The 16,451-nt window shown below is 33.7% G+C and overlaps 1 protein-coding gene across 8 annotated transcripts in view; it reads right to left on the bottom strand.

Moving 5' to 3' along the window:
- Window positions 1-16,451, bottom strand: part of LOC119642612 (amyloid-beta-like protein) — a 141,286-nt gene that overhangs the window by 53,005 nt on the left and 71,830 nt on the right. The gene's annotated exons all lie outside the window — the stretch shown is intronic.

Here is a 16,451-nt window from a genome sequence, read left to right as displayed (position 1 = left end):
AGGAACGAGAAAAACAAGTTCATTGAATGTTTAAGAGTTATTTGTCAGATAGTGAGCGCAAAAAAAATAAATAAAAATAGGGATGGGTACAATAAATGCGGCCTGAGCATCACACCATAAAACATGACTCGTGCATGTGTTACATTATTTACAAGCACTTCAGGGCATCGAACAAAAAGTGCAATAATGAAATTTTATGGCGCCCAAAAGTCGCTTGCTTTTTACAATAAATTATAGGGAATCGACTACAATTAGGATGTTTATCAAAGCAAAATATGCAAAATAACAAAGATTTTTAGTCCGTGAAAAAAAAAAAAGGCAAAACCAATAGAAATCGTTTTCTTTTCGTAGTCCTTTCGCATTTTTAAATACCACGTTTCACATAACTCGTCCTATCGATGCGATTGTATTTACTAATCGAAGCAAGGCATTAATCAAAATTACTAAAGAGAGTTCTGCTTCTGAACTTTCTTTATGACAAATTTCAAAATTTTTATCACATTTATTACTGTTTACAAGTTGACAATTTCCGCCTACGGCTACTTCAAGGCTGCAACTGCAATTGCCTTGAGATTTGCGATTGCGATTAATCTGCAGGCAGCTACATATATCGACGTGGCTACGGCTGCAATTACTGCGTAGATTGTGACTGCAAGAGAAATGGATCCGCAAATAACACCGGGACTGCGGCAGCACCGCTACAATCACCTGGTGGCCTATGACTGCGACTAATTCGGGAACTGCTACTAACTTCTTCAGACATTGGAGCTACAAATACCGTAAAAACTGCGACTGCAAGTGTCTCTTTGGGCGGGACGGTACCTACCGCCAAGGCTGAGGTTGCATCGAGAGCTGCAATTACAGTTACCCCGGAAGCTGCGACTGTAATTACCTTCTGGTCTTAAGCGGTAATTAGCAAAGAGGCTGGGGATGCAATTATCTCGAAGGTTGTGGCTACATGTATGGTGGGTCTAGCGGTTAGATTTGTAAATAACTCAGGATGCTGACATCTTCGATAGATGTTGTTTTACCTTCTTTTTTTTTATGAAGAACGAACTGTGTACCTAAGGAAGAACTAGTAGGCGAACTCCCAACTTACGACAAACATATATGCGTTTTATTTATTTATTTATTTATTTATTTCCTTATAATCCCAGCTAAGCTAGATCAGAATAAAAATCTAGGTAACCTTCGAGACAATAACCTATTAATATACAACGCTACGCTTCTCTACAACTGAGAGTGAATTGCCCGCTCTTAGGGAATTTGGAGAACCTCGACGCAACACGCATTAAACTGAAATGAAATGTGTTTATGAGTATAACAATTTTTATGATTGGTTTCTCAATGCTTGTTAGAGTTTGTGTTTGAATGTGTGTGTGTGTATGTGTGTGTGTGTCATAATAATAATGCAAATTGTTTATCCGCCTCGAATTTCGCTGGAAAGCGCGTAAACTGTGCGAATTTATATTTTCTTTCTTTGACTTACCCTTCGATGCAACAACAATAACAATTGGCTAGGCAGACAACATCATACTATCGTTTAAATAATTTAATTAGGTTATTAAATTTTTAATTATATAATATAATAGTGTGAGATAATCAAACGAAAGGTGATAAGATAGGTCGTACGATTACTACTTTTAGATAAAATTGATGTTTGAACTGATGATGATGTTGTCCTTGTTACTAATCGTTATTGTCATTGATATGCAGTAAAAGCTCTTTATTAGCTTTTCGTTCATTCGCGTTGTCACTATTCGCGGATTAAAAAAATAATTTAAGAAAATTCCGATATTCGCGTCTATATATTTCTTTATTCGTGGATCTAATAAGTACATACATAATAATAATAAAAGGCTTCCCATAGGTATCCAATTACCATTCTGTATTTACGGTTTCCTGTATTCGCGGCACATATATCCCGCGAATAAAGAATTTCTACTGTGCATATATATATCTAGCGCTATATTTTTCTGTATCATGATCATTGGCGTACAAAGTTGCAACATCCATGCATGTACGTACATATCATACTTTGTCCAACGTATTGAAGTAGTTTGCTTCTTTTTTTCTCTTTTTTTTTTTTTTTTGTTCTTATATGTAGCCCCTTTTTCTTTCTGGTCCCAATTAATCCCACTCACACTCAAACAGAGCAGCAATAAATAGTTTATCCATCGACTTTCTACGTTATTTTCTTCTCTTTTATATAAAACAATTTATTGTTTTTTGTTTTTTTTTATTAAATATATTAACAGATGAAAACAAGATAGTTAGACGAACAGGCGGACAGACAAGTTTAAGTGACTCTACATGGCGAACAGTGTAATAAAAGGTGTCTCGACGTCAAAGCCCTTCTGGCTGGCTAATCTGTTCCACCATCCGTATAAACTTAATACACCCATGTCCTGCAATTGGTGTAGGGTATAAGGAGATATTTAATAAATTTTCATTTTAAATAATTTTAAAAATAATTTACTGATTTTTATCGCCTCCGTAGGAACAAACGAGTGTTTAAATATTTTATTGTTTTACCAGAAACACCAAAACTACATTGTGGTTATCTTCTTTTCGTGTCTATCATATATTTCGTCGTTAGCTTTCATTTGCTGTAAAGTGCTTCTCTCTCATAGGTACAGTTTAACACAAAACACTATCAATTTAGTAGAGCTTTTTCTTATGTAAATTTTTTAACCGAACTGTAACTAATATGTCCTGGACTAAAGGTTAATAGAATATTTTATGATTCTTCCTTAATGGTTAAAATGGACTTGATGGCCGCAATTCAATTAATCGAATGTCTAACATGAAAATGAAATCATATCAAATTTTTAAGAGATTATGAAAAGGGAACGTAATCCCAACATATCTGTCAGATAAAACCTTTTTTTAAAAATTCAAACATTCTATGCATCCAGTGCTAATTGTAAGAACAGAAGCTCGGAATATGAAAAGCTATGCAAGATGAAAGCAACAGATCCCTGCAGTTATGATTAGGAATGATCTTGGAGGAATAATCGTTTAACAACAACAATAGTTGGGACGTTTCGACATAAACCGAAGTAGGTCAAAAGGCGTGAGTGAACATATTGCTATCGGCGAAACCATCATTTCGGCACTTGGCCTAATTGTAAGATGTGCAATGCCTTCGGCAACATGACAAAGACTGTAAGGAACATTTCGTTCCGGCCAGAATTAGAATAGTATTTGCATGTGTGGACGGAGGCCCGTCATCGTATACAGCGAATAGCTCAGATGCTCATGGACGACGAAAATACATCCAATATTCTCAATAGCCTTGAGCATTGGAGTAAGGTGGACTGTGTAGTGCTTACGTATATGTACATCCAGGCCAAGAAGATTGTAGAGAAATGAGAGCTTTTGAGGATACACGACTCGGTATTGCTATCCTATTAATAGTGGTTTTTATCATGATACCTGATTTCTCTATTTTTAAGTCGAACGTTCATCCACACTACTGCCCTTCTCCACTTCTGCTTACATATAACCTCTGTTAGTCAACATTGTATCTCTACGCATAGGAAATATCTTCTGAGCGGTTGGTCAATTAAAAAAACTCAAAAGAATCCGCGCGAAAAGCAATGTCCCTGAATAATGTTTGGCTGGCTAGCGTGCAAAAAATGTGACATTTTTTTTCTAAAGCATTGTTGTAAAGCCTGTGGGCTTTGTGAAGATTCGTGATGAACTGTCACAGCCCGAACTCATACGAACTAGACTATTGGAAGAAAAGTGAAAATAGAGAAAATAATAGAAGAAAAAATGTATCATCACGTAATGCCTTACAAATGCAATCTAAAGATAACATGGAAGCACGCGTGGACTAAGTTAGTCACTCTAAAGTTGAAGGATTTGTTTGAAATTTGCAAGGGAAAAGTAAATATTATCTCCAAGGTCTCATCAGGCCAGTTTATGTTCCTATATGGGCACGATATTTGGCCATAGGATAACGGTGCTAAGAGAAAAGTATTTCACGAATTTGAAAGAATTTCATAAGCATTTGAGACTTGTCAACGACAACGCTAGTGATGTCAGGATAAATAAGCGCATGTTAGACACATTAGAGACACTCTATATGTATCGGATTTGAAAACCAAATTATTATCTTTTTCATAAATAGCTAATAAACAAGAGAACCAAAAGGTGTACAAGAAAGAGTTAAGAAAATCATCTTTCCGACGATAAAGAAGAAGATCTCTTGTAGACTGCGTTCTCCTCTGGATCGTAATAATGGAATCACGTTGCATTGGCACCCGTAGTCCATTCTTTCGGTAATATGCAAAAGGAAGAAGAAGAAGAATTCTTTCATGCTTTTTTACAAAATTAATTATTTACGACCTACGGTTCAACGTACGTTCATTTCCGCCACAAAAATCGTAAATCTATCTATGGGTTTTCTTAAATCGAACCCCCCGGAAGCCTACATTTTCGTGGAAATTAATATAAATTAATTGCAAAAGTACTAAATACTTTCACAAGGGAAAAAATGTGACTTTAGTTGTAAGGCGACAATACTGTGATTCTTCCTCAGTACTTGATCCCAAGACCTTGCTGGTGATTAGTTCTCTTTTTCAATAACTTCAAACCGCTGGCCATTGTCATTATAATAATTTTGTCTTTCACTTTTAATGCGATTCTATTTTTGAACGCACTTAGAAAGGAATTTCATAAAAGAGATTAACGAATCTCGACCATGTTATCGAGACAATGGCAGTCTTTCTTATCAGTATGGGACAAAATGATGCAAATCTGTTCAAGAATCACGGCATCAATATGAAACACAGATGATATTGAGGTCTTGTGCGAAAACAAAAGAGTCAATCAATCAACCAATCAGCCACTACTGCCGATGCCATTACGAAATTACTTAGCATTCAAGGTAAGCATATTAAATGTCTTAATATGCGCACCAATAAATTGAAGTCAACTAAAGTCGTTCTCAATTCTCGAATACAAAAAAATTAACCAATCACTTGCTTATAGGTTTTGCTTGTGTCGATAATAGGAAAACTTCATGGGATCAAGTCGATCGCTACAAGAACTGTTGTAAGCGATATTATGCGCTGAAAATAAAGCGCTTAAAAGAGAAATACTCCACGTGCATATGTATATATGTATATATATGTTCTTTTTCATCTCTTCTTCACCGCCCTCTCACAACGACTATTACGAGTCAAGTCAAGCGTCTTTGCCTTTATCAAATCACATGCTTATGAACCTCTTAAAAACTAGCCACCATAACTAGATGTCGTTGCGGTATTTTTGTTGCAAATCTTCATTTGTTTTTGTTGCTCTCTTCAACGAACTTACAGTGAAAGAAATTTCAGGCAGATCTTCTCTCATGATATATGTGATGGTCGTGAAAATACTCTGTATTTAAGTTATACGTGCTTTTAATCAAAATTATTGAAATGTTATGTAATTAATTAAAAGGTTTCCTTCAAGTTGCTTTCATATTATCTGCACTTTCATTGACATGGTATATGTAAGGTGACAGCTACTCAATTAAAATACGACAATTTATGAGACCAGCCATTAAAAATGAGAAATGTTAAGGTCTCGTAAGCAAAAATTTAATATTAAATTTTCCCCAGCATAAGCATCTTGTGTGGTAAGTGTTTTCCCGATCTCATTTATTCAGATTGCAAATTGTAGAGAGTCGCGCTTATTAATAAGAAATCCTTGCGTATCCGAAATTTGATCGAGGCCAAATGCGGCCAATGACTATAATCTTCCAAAGAGGCTGGCTATACGCTATATAGTTACTAAAGCATATTGGATCACCAATCAAACCAATCAAAGATCTTTTTTTTTCAATTTGGCTAGAAAGCGAAGATAAGGTGTACTTTCTAGTACTACATGGTAAGCAGTTAAAAAAGTTTATGTGAAACAAACAACACTTGCACTATCGGAATTCAACGAGGAAAATGAAAACATTAAGGGCCATTGGAATTATAACAGATCTTATGAAATTAATTAAAGTTTTATTTATGACCAATAGCTATAGATAGACATTAACAACACCCGTGTAACCGATTAGTTACATAAACCTAAGAAGATAGCAACATTCCACTTACTTTCACTTTCCTTTCAATTCTTTTTCTAAGCGGGAGAGTGGTGTAGAGATCGTAATATTTAAGTTTTTAGTTTTTAGCCTTTCAAATATGTCAGTAACACATTTCTCCGAACTTTCTATGCTTTCTATGTATAGTTCTGTTCAAATGGGCATTGTCTACCTATAACCGAAGCGATGAATACTTTCGCTTACTGGAATCGAAATTATATTCGATTTAATATTGTTCACCGATACCGAACGTGAAGACATTTCTCATTCGGGCAGGCAGGCTGAGAGGCAGAAAGGCAAAAGGCCCGAAAGAAAAAAAATTAAATTTTTTCAAAATTTTTTGAGCAATTCATGATAATGCAGTGCTTGGCAGTGACATGAGATCATTGAAAAGCTTCTTTATAAACGATCTTTCACGTGATCGAGCTATTATTTCCCAAACTTTGTTGTTATTCAGAGTTGATCGCAATAACAACGCGTCCTAATCGAGTCATGATCCGGCTTGGATAATTGTATCTTGACTGTTCAAAAATGTTATAGAAATTTTAAAGAACATCTCTAGTGCATTATCTCGCAATGCATTGCCAATAAAATTTATATAAAATTTCTTTATTTCCGTTTAAGGTTCGATTCTGTCTGAGAAATTGCAATAATCTCGAGTATAAAATATCGCGACATCATACCGGATTGTATTAGTATTAGTTGACGTTTTAAGCTAATCGTTGTAATGTATATTTGATGAACAATTATTGCAAAGTTGATAAGAATTAAAAAAATGAAAATAAGTTTGAGATATGTTCACTCTCGTCATTGTCTACATTATCTCCATCGCTGACGAATCGTTGCGTATATTTATGTCCGTTTATATGCATATTAGCTATAAGGGCCATCTTCAGAAATTTAATTTAGCAACGGATGGCTAATTTTGTGGACGAATAATTTTATTTATTATACTCGTGACGTGACTGGCATTTTTATGAATTTAAAGAGAAAATGTTTTTCTTATTTAAACATTCATTAAAACGTGAAAATAAATATTAAAAAATTTTAACGAAAAGGAAATGCCGGTAAAGAGGTGAAAAGAAGAAAAATAAGAATTACTTGACTGGTTACATTAACCAACATATGTAAAGTAGGACAGCAACTGCAGCCACGACAATAACAATAACAACAACAACAACAATAAGAAGAATAACAACGATAGAAAAAAAAACAAGCATTAAACTATGAAAAATAAGTAATGGAAAGAAAAAGAAATCATGTGAACAGTGTGAAAAGTGTGACAACAGGCTTAAAAATCCTTCAGTTGCGCTCACTTGAAATTTATATATGGGAGCACTAGGCATCACTAGTACCAACGTAAGTCAGAGTATGCAAGCAAAAGTTAAATTGCAACTACCTACATATATAGGTATGTGTGTGTATAGATGCATGAGTGCATAAGTGCATGAGTGCGTATGTATATATATACATATACATATATATATATATATATATATATATTAAGAATTATATGTAAATATGATGTGCGTTGCAGGTTCCCTTCTTCTCCTTTCATTTCTCTCACCAACTTAAACATGATTAAACACCACCAACAACACCAATAATGCAACAACAATGACGAACAAGCGCAGCGAAAGAACAATAACGGCAAACATCATTATTTAAGAGCAGTTTACGTATGTGTACGTGTACGTGTACGTGTGCACATCCATATGTGCACATACATGTAAGTTATAAAACATTCAATTTATGTGTGTATAATAAAGATGTTACTGTGTATACTGCATTGTTTCATTTATATACATATGGAGCTTTTTGCATTTACAAATATACATACACACATAAACACTCCATATATATATATATATATATATATATATATATATATATATATGTTGTGTTTTGTTGTTTGTTTGTGTGTGTATGTGTGTGTGTGTGTGTGTGTGTGCATATAATCCTATATATACATGCATTTGTACATATATATAAATTAATGCCTTGCAGTAAAAATAAATGTTAAGCATTGTTTATACATACGTATGCTGCTACGAAGAGCAAATAAAACACAAACTAAAGCTTAATACGATAGACCAAAATGTGAAATAAGGCGGGGGGGGGGGGGAGCTGTAACGATAAAACAGTACCAGAAGAAGAAGAAGAAGAGAGCGAGGTAACTAAATGCCGGAATGAGAGAGAGAGAGAGAGGCTCTAGTGCGAGCATAAAATAGTTATAAATTAACGTTCCACGAGACATTATAAACAAGCGCTACACTACATAGCCATGAATGTAAAGACAGCAACTTAACAACCAGGTTGTAATCGTACGATTACTCGAATGTAAGCATAGTGAGAAAGTGAGAGAGAGAGAGAGAAAGAAAGAGAAGATACCATCGAAATACTTGTAATCGTAAATTATATATAAAATTTACAACAGTGTTGTTAAAATGCTGTAAATTTTACAAATCTACTGCAACGAATACTGCGAGGATCTGATTTGAAAGAACATTAGGTTTAAGTAAAAACTTTCCAAACCTTAGGGAGGAAATTAATTCATATACATACTAAGATGCATTCTATGAGACTCGAAGATAAATATATAAAGCAGCTGATAAGAGTGATAGAGAGAGAGAAGGAGAAATAGAGAGAGAGAAGGAGAAAGAGAGAGAGAGAGAGAGAGAGAGAGAGAATAGTGGAGATGTAATGTACATTACAGCCACCAGCTATTAGGAATTATCGCAACTTTGAAGGAAGTGAACTCAATACCTGAACGTAACACATACCTTCTAACTAATGTGTAAATTTTAATCTCATGGAAGAGCTATATTTAACGCAACTTTCTCTCGATAACGAAACTGCATAGTGTTTAGAAGACTCCCTATCGCGACATTGGCGTAAGCTTTACTTTTTTAATACGGGGTTAATTAAAAGTCCAATGTAAAACTTTCTCTCTCTCTCTCTCTCTCTCTCTCTCTCTGTCTCTCTCTCTCTCGCACATTTGGCTTCAACAGTAGCTCTCATATAAAATTTTAACACTTATTAGTTAGTAAATTCATTTCATCAATATGAACGACTTTATGATTGTGGTATATACATACATACGTATATATATATATATATATATATATATATATATATATATATATATATAGAAAATAATTTTAGAGAGAGAGAGAGACATGAATGTAAAGACATAGGCAGAGAGAGAATATATGGCACCAGTGCTATTCGCTAGCAGCAATTGACATAATTATGAGTATCGTCTCTACCTCGCCACGACTGAGTGAGAAAACTTCACTGTATACAACTCTACATGGTGCTAGCTAAATTATGATTCTTATTTGGAATGACATATACATTGTATTGAATTAGCGGACATCTCAAAATCAATAATTGATCAATCAATAGAAAAGTCTCAATTGCATTGCTGAAGAGAAAAATTCTTCTCAATAGTTCTTAGCAAGTAAAAACGCCTACAGAGTGACCTGGAGATTAGAGAATAATAAAAGCTCTCTTAAAATGCTAAAGACATACTAATCGATCGACATTTCTTTTAAATCAATTTTTATGCTTACCTCTAAGTAGAAGATATATTTGACAGCCATCTGCATAAACGAATTGTCAAAATGAAGCTTTAACCTTGAAAATAATGCAATATATCTCTTTGGCACTACGTGTCGTGCTCGTCGCTTATTGTAATAAAGAAAATTTTGCATCCTTTTGCCTAGTGATTGTTGACTTCTCATTAACGACCTTAGCTTTTAGATATATGTATCTTTTCATATATATGAAGCAAAAATGTCAATCGTTTAACTAACCGTTTTAATAAATATAGCGCTAACTAGCGGTATATTCGGAGCTACTCGCGAAACAATTTTCTATTAGTTATTTTTTGAAGATGAATTTTTCATTTGAACTTTGCCGGTACTGGGTATGGGTTCTATGGAATCTTTGTGGATTGCGAGTACTCCAGTCTTTAACAATGACTACTATGTAGAGTTCCATCGTTTTATACAGTCAACAGCTGCAGAATGTTACAAGTGTGTTTGTAAACTTACAAAGGTTCATTTTTTGTTTTTTTTGGATTTTCACTATGTTCGACTTTGTCGCGGAAAGAATTTGCAATAAATTTTATTAAGCAAAAAATTGCGGATATTATAGAAGACCTTCGGTAATAATGCTTTATTATAAAAACAAAAGCTTACAAGTGTAAGTACAAAGACTTCATCGAAAATGGGTAACGAGTTCAAGATAAACAGCGCTCCGGACGATTTATATCGTGTGGATTCGTGAACATCTTTTACAATTCGCATCCGAATATTATTCCACTAACACACCCATATGTGCGTTTGCTAACGTCAAGGAAAGACCCTTAAAGATTTAATGCTCGAAAATTTTCACCTGACAATTACACACACCTTGCTTATGCTGTGGTCTGCTGTGATTTCGGCGAACGCAAATCATTCTGTGCGTTACGGGCTTGAAATGTCGATTGAGCAACTTCTGGTTATTCAACAAGGTCGAAAAAGAGCTCCGAACCACCCTTTCGAACCTATAAAGAATATAAAGCCCGAGTCGAATCTTGGAAAATGAATTCCGCGACTACTGCGATAATTGAAAGAAGCATTAGGATAAGTGCATTATTTCGGATGGAGAGTGTTTTGCAGTCGACGAAGTTGCTGTAGACCAATGAAGTTTTTCTCATTTTATAAATAAATTCACCTTGTTTTTTGATCACAGTACACGGGTGAAAAAATCTATTAAATTCTTAAACTAAGAAAGTTCTAGAGGATTGAAAGAATCTTGGAAATATTGCTGGGAGCCGAAATAAAATTCAAAAAGCTATTGTACTGAATATGTGTCCAAATATTTTGCTCTACCAAGAAGAAGAAGAAGAAGAAGAAGAAGAAGAAGAAATTAACAAAAAGTCATACATATACTGCGTTAACACTTAACAATAAAATTCAGTCTGAAACTTCCTATCAGCTCGATGTATATTTCCACAACTACTTGCAATGATTCCAAGCTTTTTCTCTTCTTTAGGAAAAATCGAAAAAAGAAAAAAGTCACCAGCACTGTACATGGTTGGGTGAGGGTGAGAGATCTATAAGGTGTAAGCCAAAAAAGTCTTCATAATGTTTGCTACGAATTAAAAAAATAAGGGCAATAAATATATCGATTGCGTGAAGCTAATGACCGAGGAGCGTATAGTTGAAAAATAATATAACATAAAACTCGAGCCTTCAAAAGTTGGCGATTTGAAGAGCCTGTCGTATTCTTGGAAATTGTAAATGAAAGAGAACTTTGAACGTATTGTCGAAAGTATGATCATATTCTAAGAATAACCGTAAACGGCATAGCGGACCGACATTCCTACATTAATTCGTGTCTTCAATTTCGCGAAGGAGCAAAACAACGCTTACTGATAACAATACAGTAGAATTATTCGATATAAGCAATATATATACATGTATATATATATATATATATATATATATATATTTTATTATTATTTTTTTTTTATATAATGGAATTTATGTCTGATCTATGATTAAATTTTATGGTATATTGATAAATATTTTGATTACAATCTTTGAAATGATGTTAATGGCAACACTGTTTTATACATAAGTAATTTGCATGAAATATACTTATAACATATCAAAAAATGTACATATACAAAGTTACATGTAACGAAATATGGCGGGGTGTGAAGAAGAAAAATTATTCTTTACATCTCGTAGGGTTTAAGAAATTTTAAACATATTACACACACAGGAAGCCACCACCACCACCACCACCACCACCATATTTTCGTAGCACATCACCATTAAGTATCGCAGTACAAACCGATATGATGCAAGCGACCGAACAACAAATAATGACGCATCAATAAAACCGAAATTCCAAAAAAAACGATAAAGCATTTATACTTGAATACTTGAATACATGAATACTTGAATAGTTGAATAGTTGCATGAACGAACGAACGAATGAATGAAAGAATGAATGAATGAATGAATGAATGAATGAATGAATCAACGAATGGACTTATGTTGTTGACGGTGTGATGATGATGATGCTGTTGTTGTTAAAAGCTGATGACAATACTGGCAATCAACGCGTCATTATTTCATACACTACATATATATATATATATATATATATACCTATTAAAAAATATTTGGAAAAAGTTATTATTTAATCGCTTTGCAAAGAAGACGGAGAACGACAGATGTATTGTTAGGCATCTTTCGCAGATATATTGTTGCACTTCAAAGCGCGAATCACTTAATATTTAATTACTTCAATTATGTTGAATAATTATTCTTTCGGTTAGAACAATATAAATATTAAACAGATAACTGAGAAGAAGAGTTAAAAGAAAATAAAAAAGCAAAACGAGGTTAGAAAGAAAGCCATATATACAAAAAGAAAACTCATTTCACTTAAGGGCGGTTTTTCCTATTTCTTACTTAATACGTAACGTTTACGTATGCATGTTAGTATGCGTGCACGTGTGCCTATGTATGAATTACTATATATATATATATATGATTATTTGCTTAAACTAGATTTATATAAACCTTGAAAGTTTCCATTTCCACTATCTCCTTAGTCATCAACTGGCGCTACATGTTGAAAATGTATTTACAAAATTTATATTTAAGAAAAATATTGAATAAAATAGAGAACTTTTCGCCTGCACATTACCAATACGAATTCCAGTTCTACGGGGAAGTAATTTTCTATACTTTATAAAAATGTTCACCGTAGTAGTTGGGAAAAATCAAAAACATTTTACGGTCACATAAACCACAAAACATTTCGAATCATTTATAATTTACTTAAAAAAGAAACAAAAGGCCATCTATTCATAGATCATATGGCTAACGATAGACACAACTATTCAAGATTGAATAGACGTAGGAATATCGTTAAATAAAATATAAAAAAGGAATTTATTTAAAAAAAATTATGTCGATCGTCCGGCATCATCACATTGGCCGCCAATCATATTTATGCCTATTGCATCACCATCGAGTCAATTGTCCGAACAATGGAATAATGATAACGAAATCATTTCCTAGACACCTCATATGCCATTTTTGAATAATGCATAGCGTTGAACTTTTCACAGAAATACCATACGAAAAAAATGATTTGTTTTTTTCGTTTCAAATAAAAAAAAAAAAAAATCAAAATCAATATGAAACAGATATCTGGTGTTAATGTGTGTGATTTATGAGCGAAATGCGAAATACAATTTAAGAATAATAATTAATTAATTAAAAAATTAAGTAATTAATTAATTAATTAAAAAATTAAGTAATTAATTAATTAAATAATTAATTCATATATTTAATGTCATTTAAAACAATTGAAGGTATCACGTCACGTTTCTTTAGTGATAATAAAAATTCAACGAATTTTTTATCGTAATAGAGCATCAAAAAATTTTCAATAAAAATGATTAGGGATTTTGCAAAAACTTTTATCGACGACTTTGCCAGGTAAAAATGATCAAGAAATGGGAAATATTAGTGTACATTAGACCTCCAGTTTTCCATTTACATATTATCGATGTAGTCAGCGTACGCCGATGCCGACGTTGGTCATGAATCGCTCGAAATTCTTCTTCTTTCAAATTCATTACTTACAAAAGTTATATATGTATATACATATATGTTATATATATGTAATAAGTGTACAAATTAATTCGTAACCCTGAACTTTCCATTGGTTCCATGGCTTCAAAAAAACGCATCTATCGCTTTGAGTTTTCCCGTAATTCCAGGTATAGATAACTTAGATATTGATAGTGGTGCGGCATGTTCTCGTTCTTTGTATATCAAAGTTCAAAGAGGTGTTTGTCATGCTGTGTTCTTAACCTGAATAAAAATGCAGCTGAAGCTGCACGGAAATGATTGAGTTCGCTTGGATTGAAAATACGATAAACTATGAAACATTTAGTATCTGATTTGCAGGGTTTCGTGAAAGAATCGTTGATCTGAACGATAATGAAAATTCGCATATGTCCGTCCATAAGCTAGGAAATAATTTTCAGTCTAGGCTGGAAACTTTTATCGCATGCGCTACATTTTGCAAACTCGTTTCCTTCTAATGGGCATTGCTTTAGATCGATGCACTTAACCCCGGAATCACGAATTCTCTACCGCCAGGGCAGCCCTAAGCTACCCGATAAATGGCAATAGACCATAGATAGAGAAAAAAACGGGACAAATTTATTTGGACACCTGCCAATGCGTTCATTTTGGGAGAGACTTTTCCTCTTAATTTGTAGTTTGTTTTTCGTTATTTATAGACTATGGCTATTGATGACTATTAGATTTCCTTAACAGGAATTTGTGCCATATTTTTGGACCGTGGTATTTTAATTTGGAAGTTGTGAAGGAGTTCATTACATTTTCCTCACATTCTTAGTTACTACGCGATTATCCGAAAGCGTCCCTAACGTGTAATCGTGTGAGCGTTTTTCTATCTCTATGTTATGAGAAAAATCTTCCAAAGTAAACTAAAGGAAACCCTCTCACCAAATCAAGATTTAGATTCGTTAAAATACACATATATAAGAATATCTTGAGTGATCATCAATCATTATCCATCAACTATTATGGATGCCGGTCAATGTCTTAAGTAAGGGCTTACACTCAAAGCAGACGAATTTCGAATTACTATCGAGCAAAATCTCATTCACAAAGAGATCCCCCTTCGATGCTATAAAAATGCTCTTTACTAAATAAGAAAAAGAAGAATAAGAAGAAGAAGAAGAAGAAGAAGAATAAGTGACAATCTATATCATAAAATTTAAATTCATTCATCGTTTTAGCTGATTAATGAATTGATTTGAAACATTCCGTTGCGCTTTGTCCATTTCCTATAAAAATAAAATCGTTTCGTGCAAGAGGTACGTAATTATACCTTTTGATTGCTATTCTCTTTACTCTTGCCATTCTTTATATAATATCTTTACTGAAAATATTTGTTTACAACGGTCTCTTATTCTAAATGAAAATCAAAAGTATTGAAACATGTTTTGTAGAAAATTTCCAAATATTTTGCAATAATTCTTGTTGGCTACTTAAATATGAAAAGGGCAAAAGAAAAAAGGAAAAAAAAAAAAAAGAAACAAAAAATCCGCTTAATATCCGCACTTTAACAAATCAAACGTGATTTGGTTGAATGCGCCTTGGTAAACTTTTCTAAAAACTGGGTCAAATCTCTAAAGCAAGCAAGATGTCACATACGTATAGAAATAAAATTCGAAAATTTTCAAAAAGAAAAAGAGACGAGAAAAATAAATATAAAAAAGTTTCCTTTGTCCCGGTAGCGTGATAAATTGTTTAACGTAACTTCACGAAAACTTTTAAAGCACTGATGCGTTCCATCGTGTAAAATATATTAAGGGATTTAAAATAAACAGAATTTTTTATATGTTTTACAACTTTTTCTTGCGTATCACCGATGAGCAAATTAACTTAAGAAGAAACACTTAATGTTCTTAGCATGTGCATCAAGCACATTAATTGTCACCTGTAGCTTGAATATAAAAATAAAATACGGACATTAAGACGAACAGGCGAACAGGCGGACGGACGGACGAACAGACAAATTTTAGATCGATGCAGAAAGCGATTCTACATATATACATTACACCATCTTCTTGAAATCGTATATCGTAGGCGATTATTAATTCTTTCAATATTTCAGAAACCGAGAGAGCCGAACGCAGAGCCGAATTCAAAGGTCAATTCGCAAAAGCATTCAATACCGATGCGAGCATCATAATACTCCCGTAGAGTCGTCCCATCACACTCTTCACAATTCATTATCGGAGGAGTATTTTTCGCAAAGAGTGGTTTACTTATCGGCACGAGTACAACACCCAGCTCAGTTACCTCAATCGCGTAATCGAAAGCGAATTCTTTGAATTTCGCCATTTGGAAATCACTTATACGATGCCCAAGCGAAGTAACGAAAGAGTAAGAGATACGAAGGCGACTGCAGCTTAGTCGGTGTGTGCTTCAATCGGTAAGTGCTGTGCCTAGGCTAACTGAAATGTTGTTCAATCGTGCACCCCTTTATTATCCAAAAAAAAAAAAACAAACTTAAAGCCTCAGAGATATCTACGACAACATGGCAAAGAAGGAAAAGAAAAGAGAAATTTTTGGCGGATAGTTAAAATGTATGAAGATCATCTCTAAGAATGGAAGCAATTTTTCTTTTTGCTTCATCCTTGACCTCTCTTCATTTCTAATGGCCCTGGCTTTGGTTTTGGTATTTTAGGGACTAAAGTTGAAAACGGTTCCTATTCTATATACGTCTGGGGTAGTTAAGGAGCGCAAGT

The sequence above is a fragment of the Glossina fuscipes genome, unplaced genomic scaffold (assembly GCF_014805625.2).
Source record: "Glossina fuscipes isolate IAEA_lab_2018 unplaced genomic scaffold, Yale_Gfus_2 0, whole genome shotgun sequence".
Taxonomy (NCBI): domain Eukaryota; kingdom Metazoa; phylum Arthropoda; class Insecta; order Diptera; family Glossinidae; genus Glossina; species Glossina fuscipes.
The sequence above is the reverse complement of the archived record's forward strand: the minus strand, read 5'-3'. Positions and strand labels throughout refer to the sequence as shown.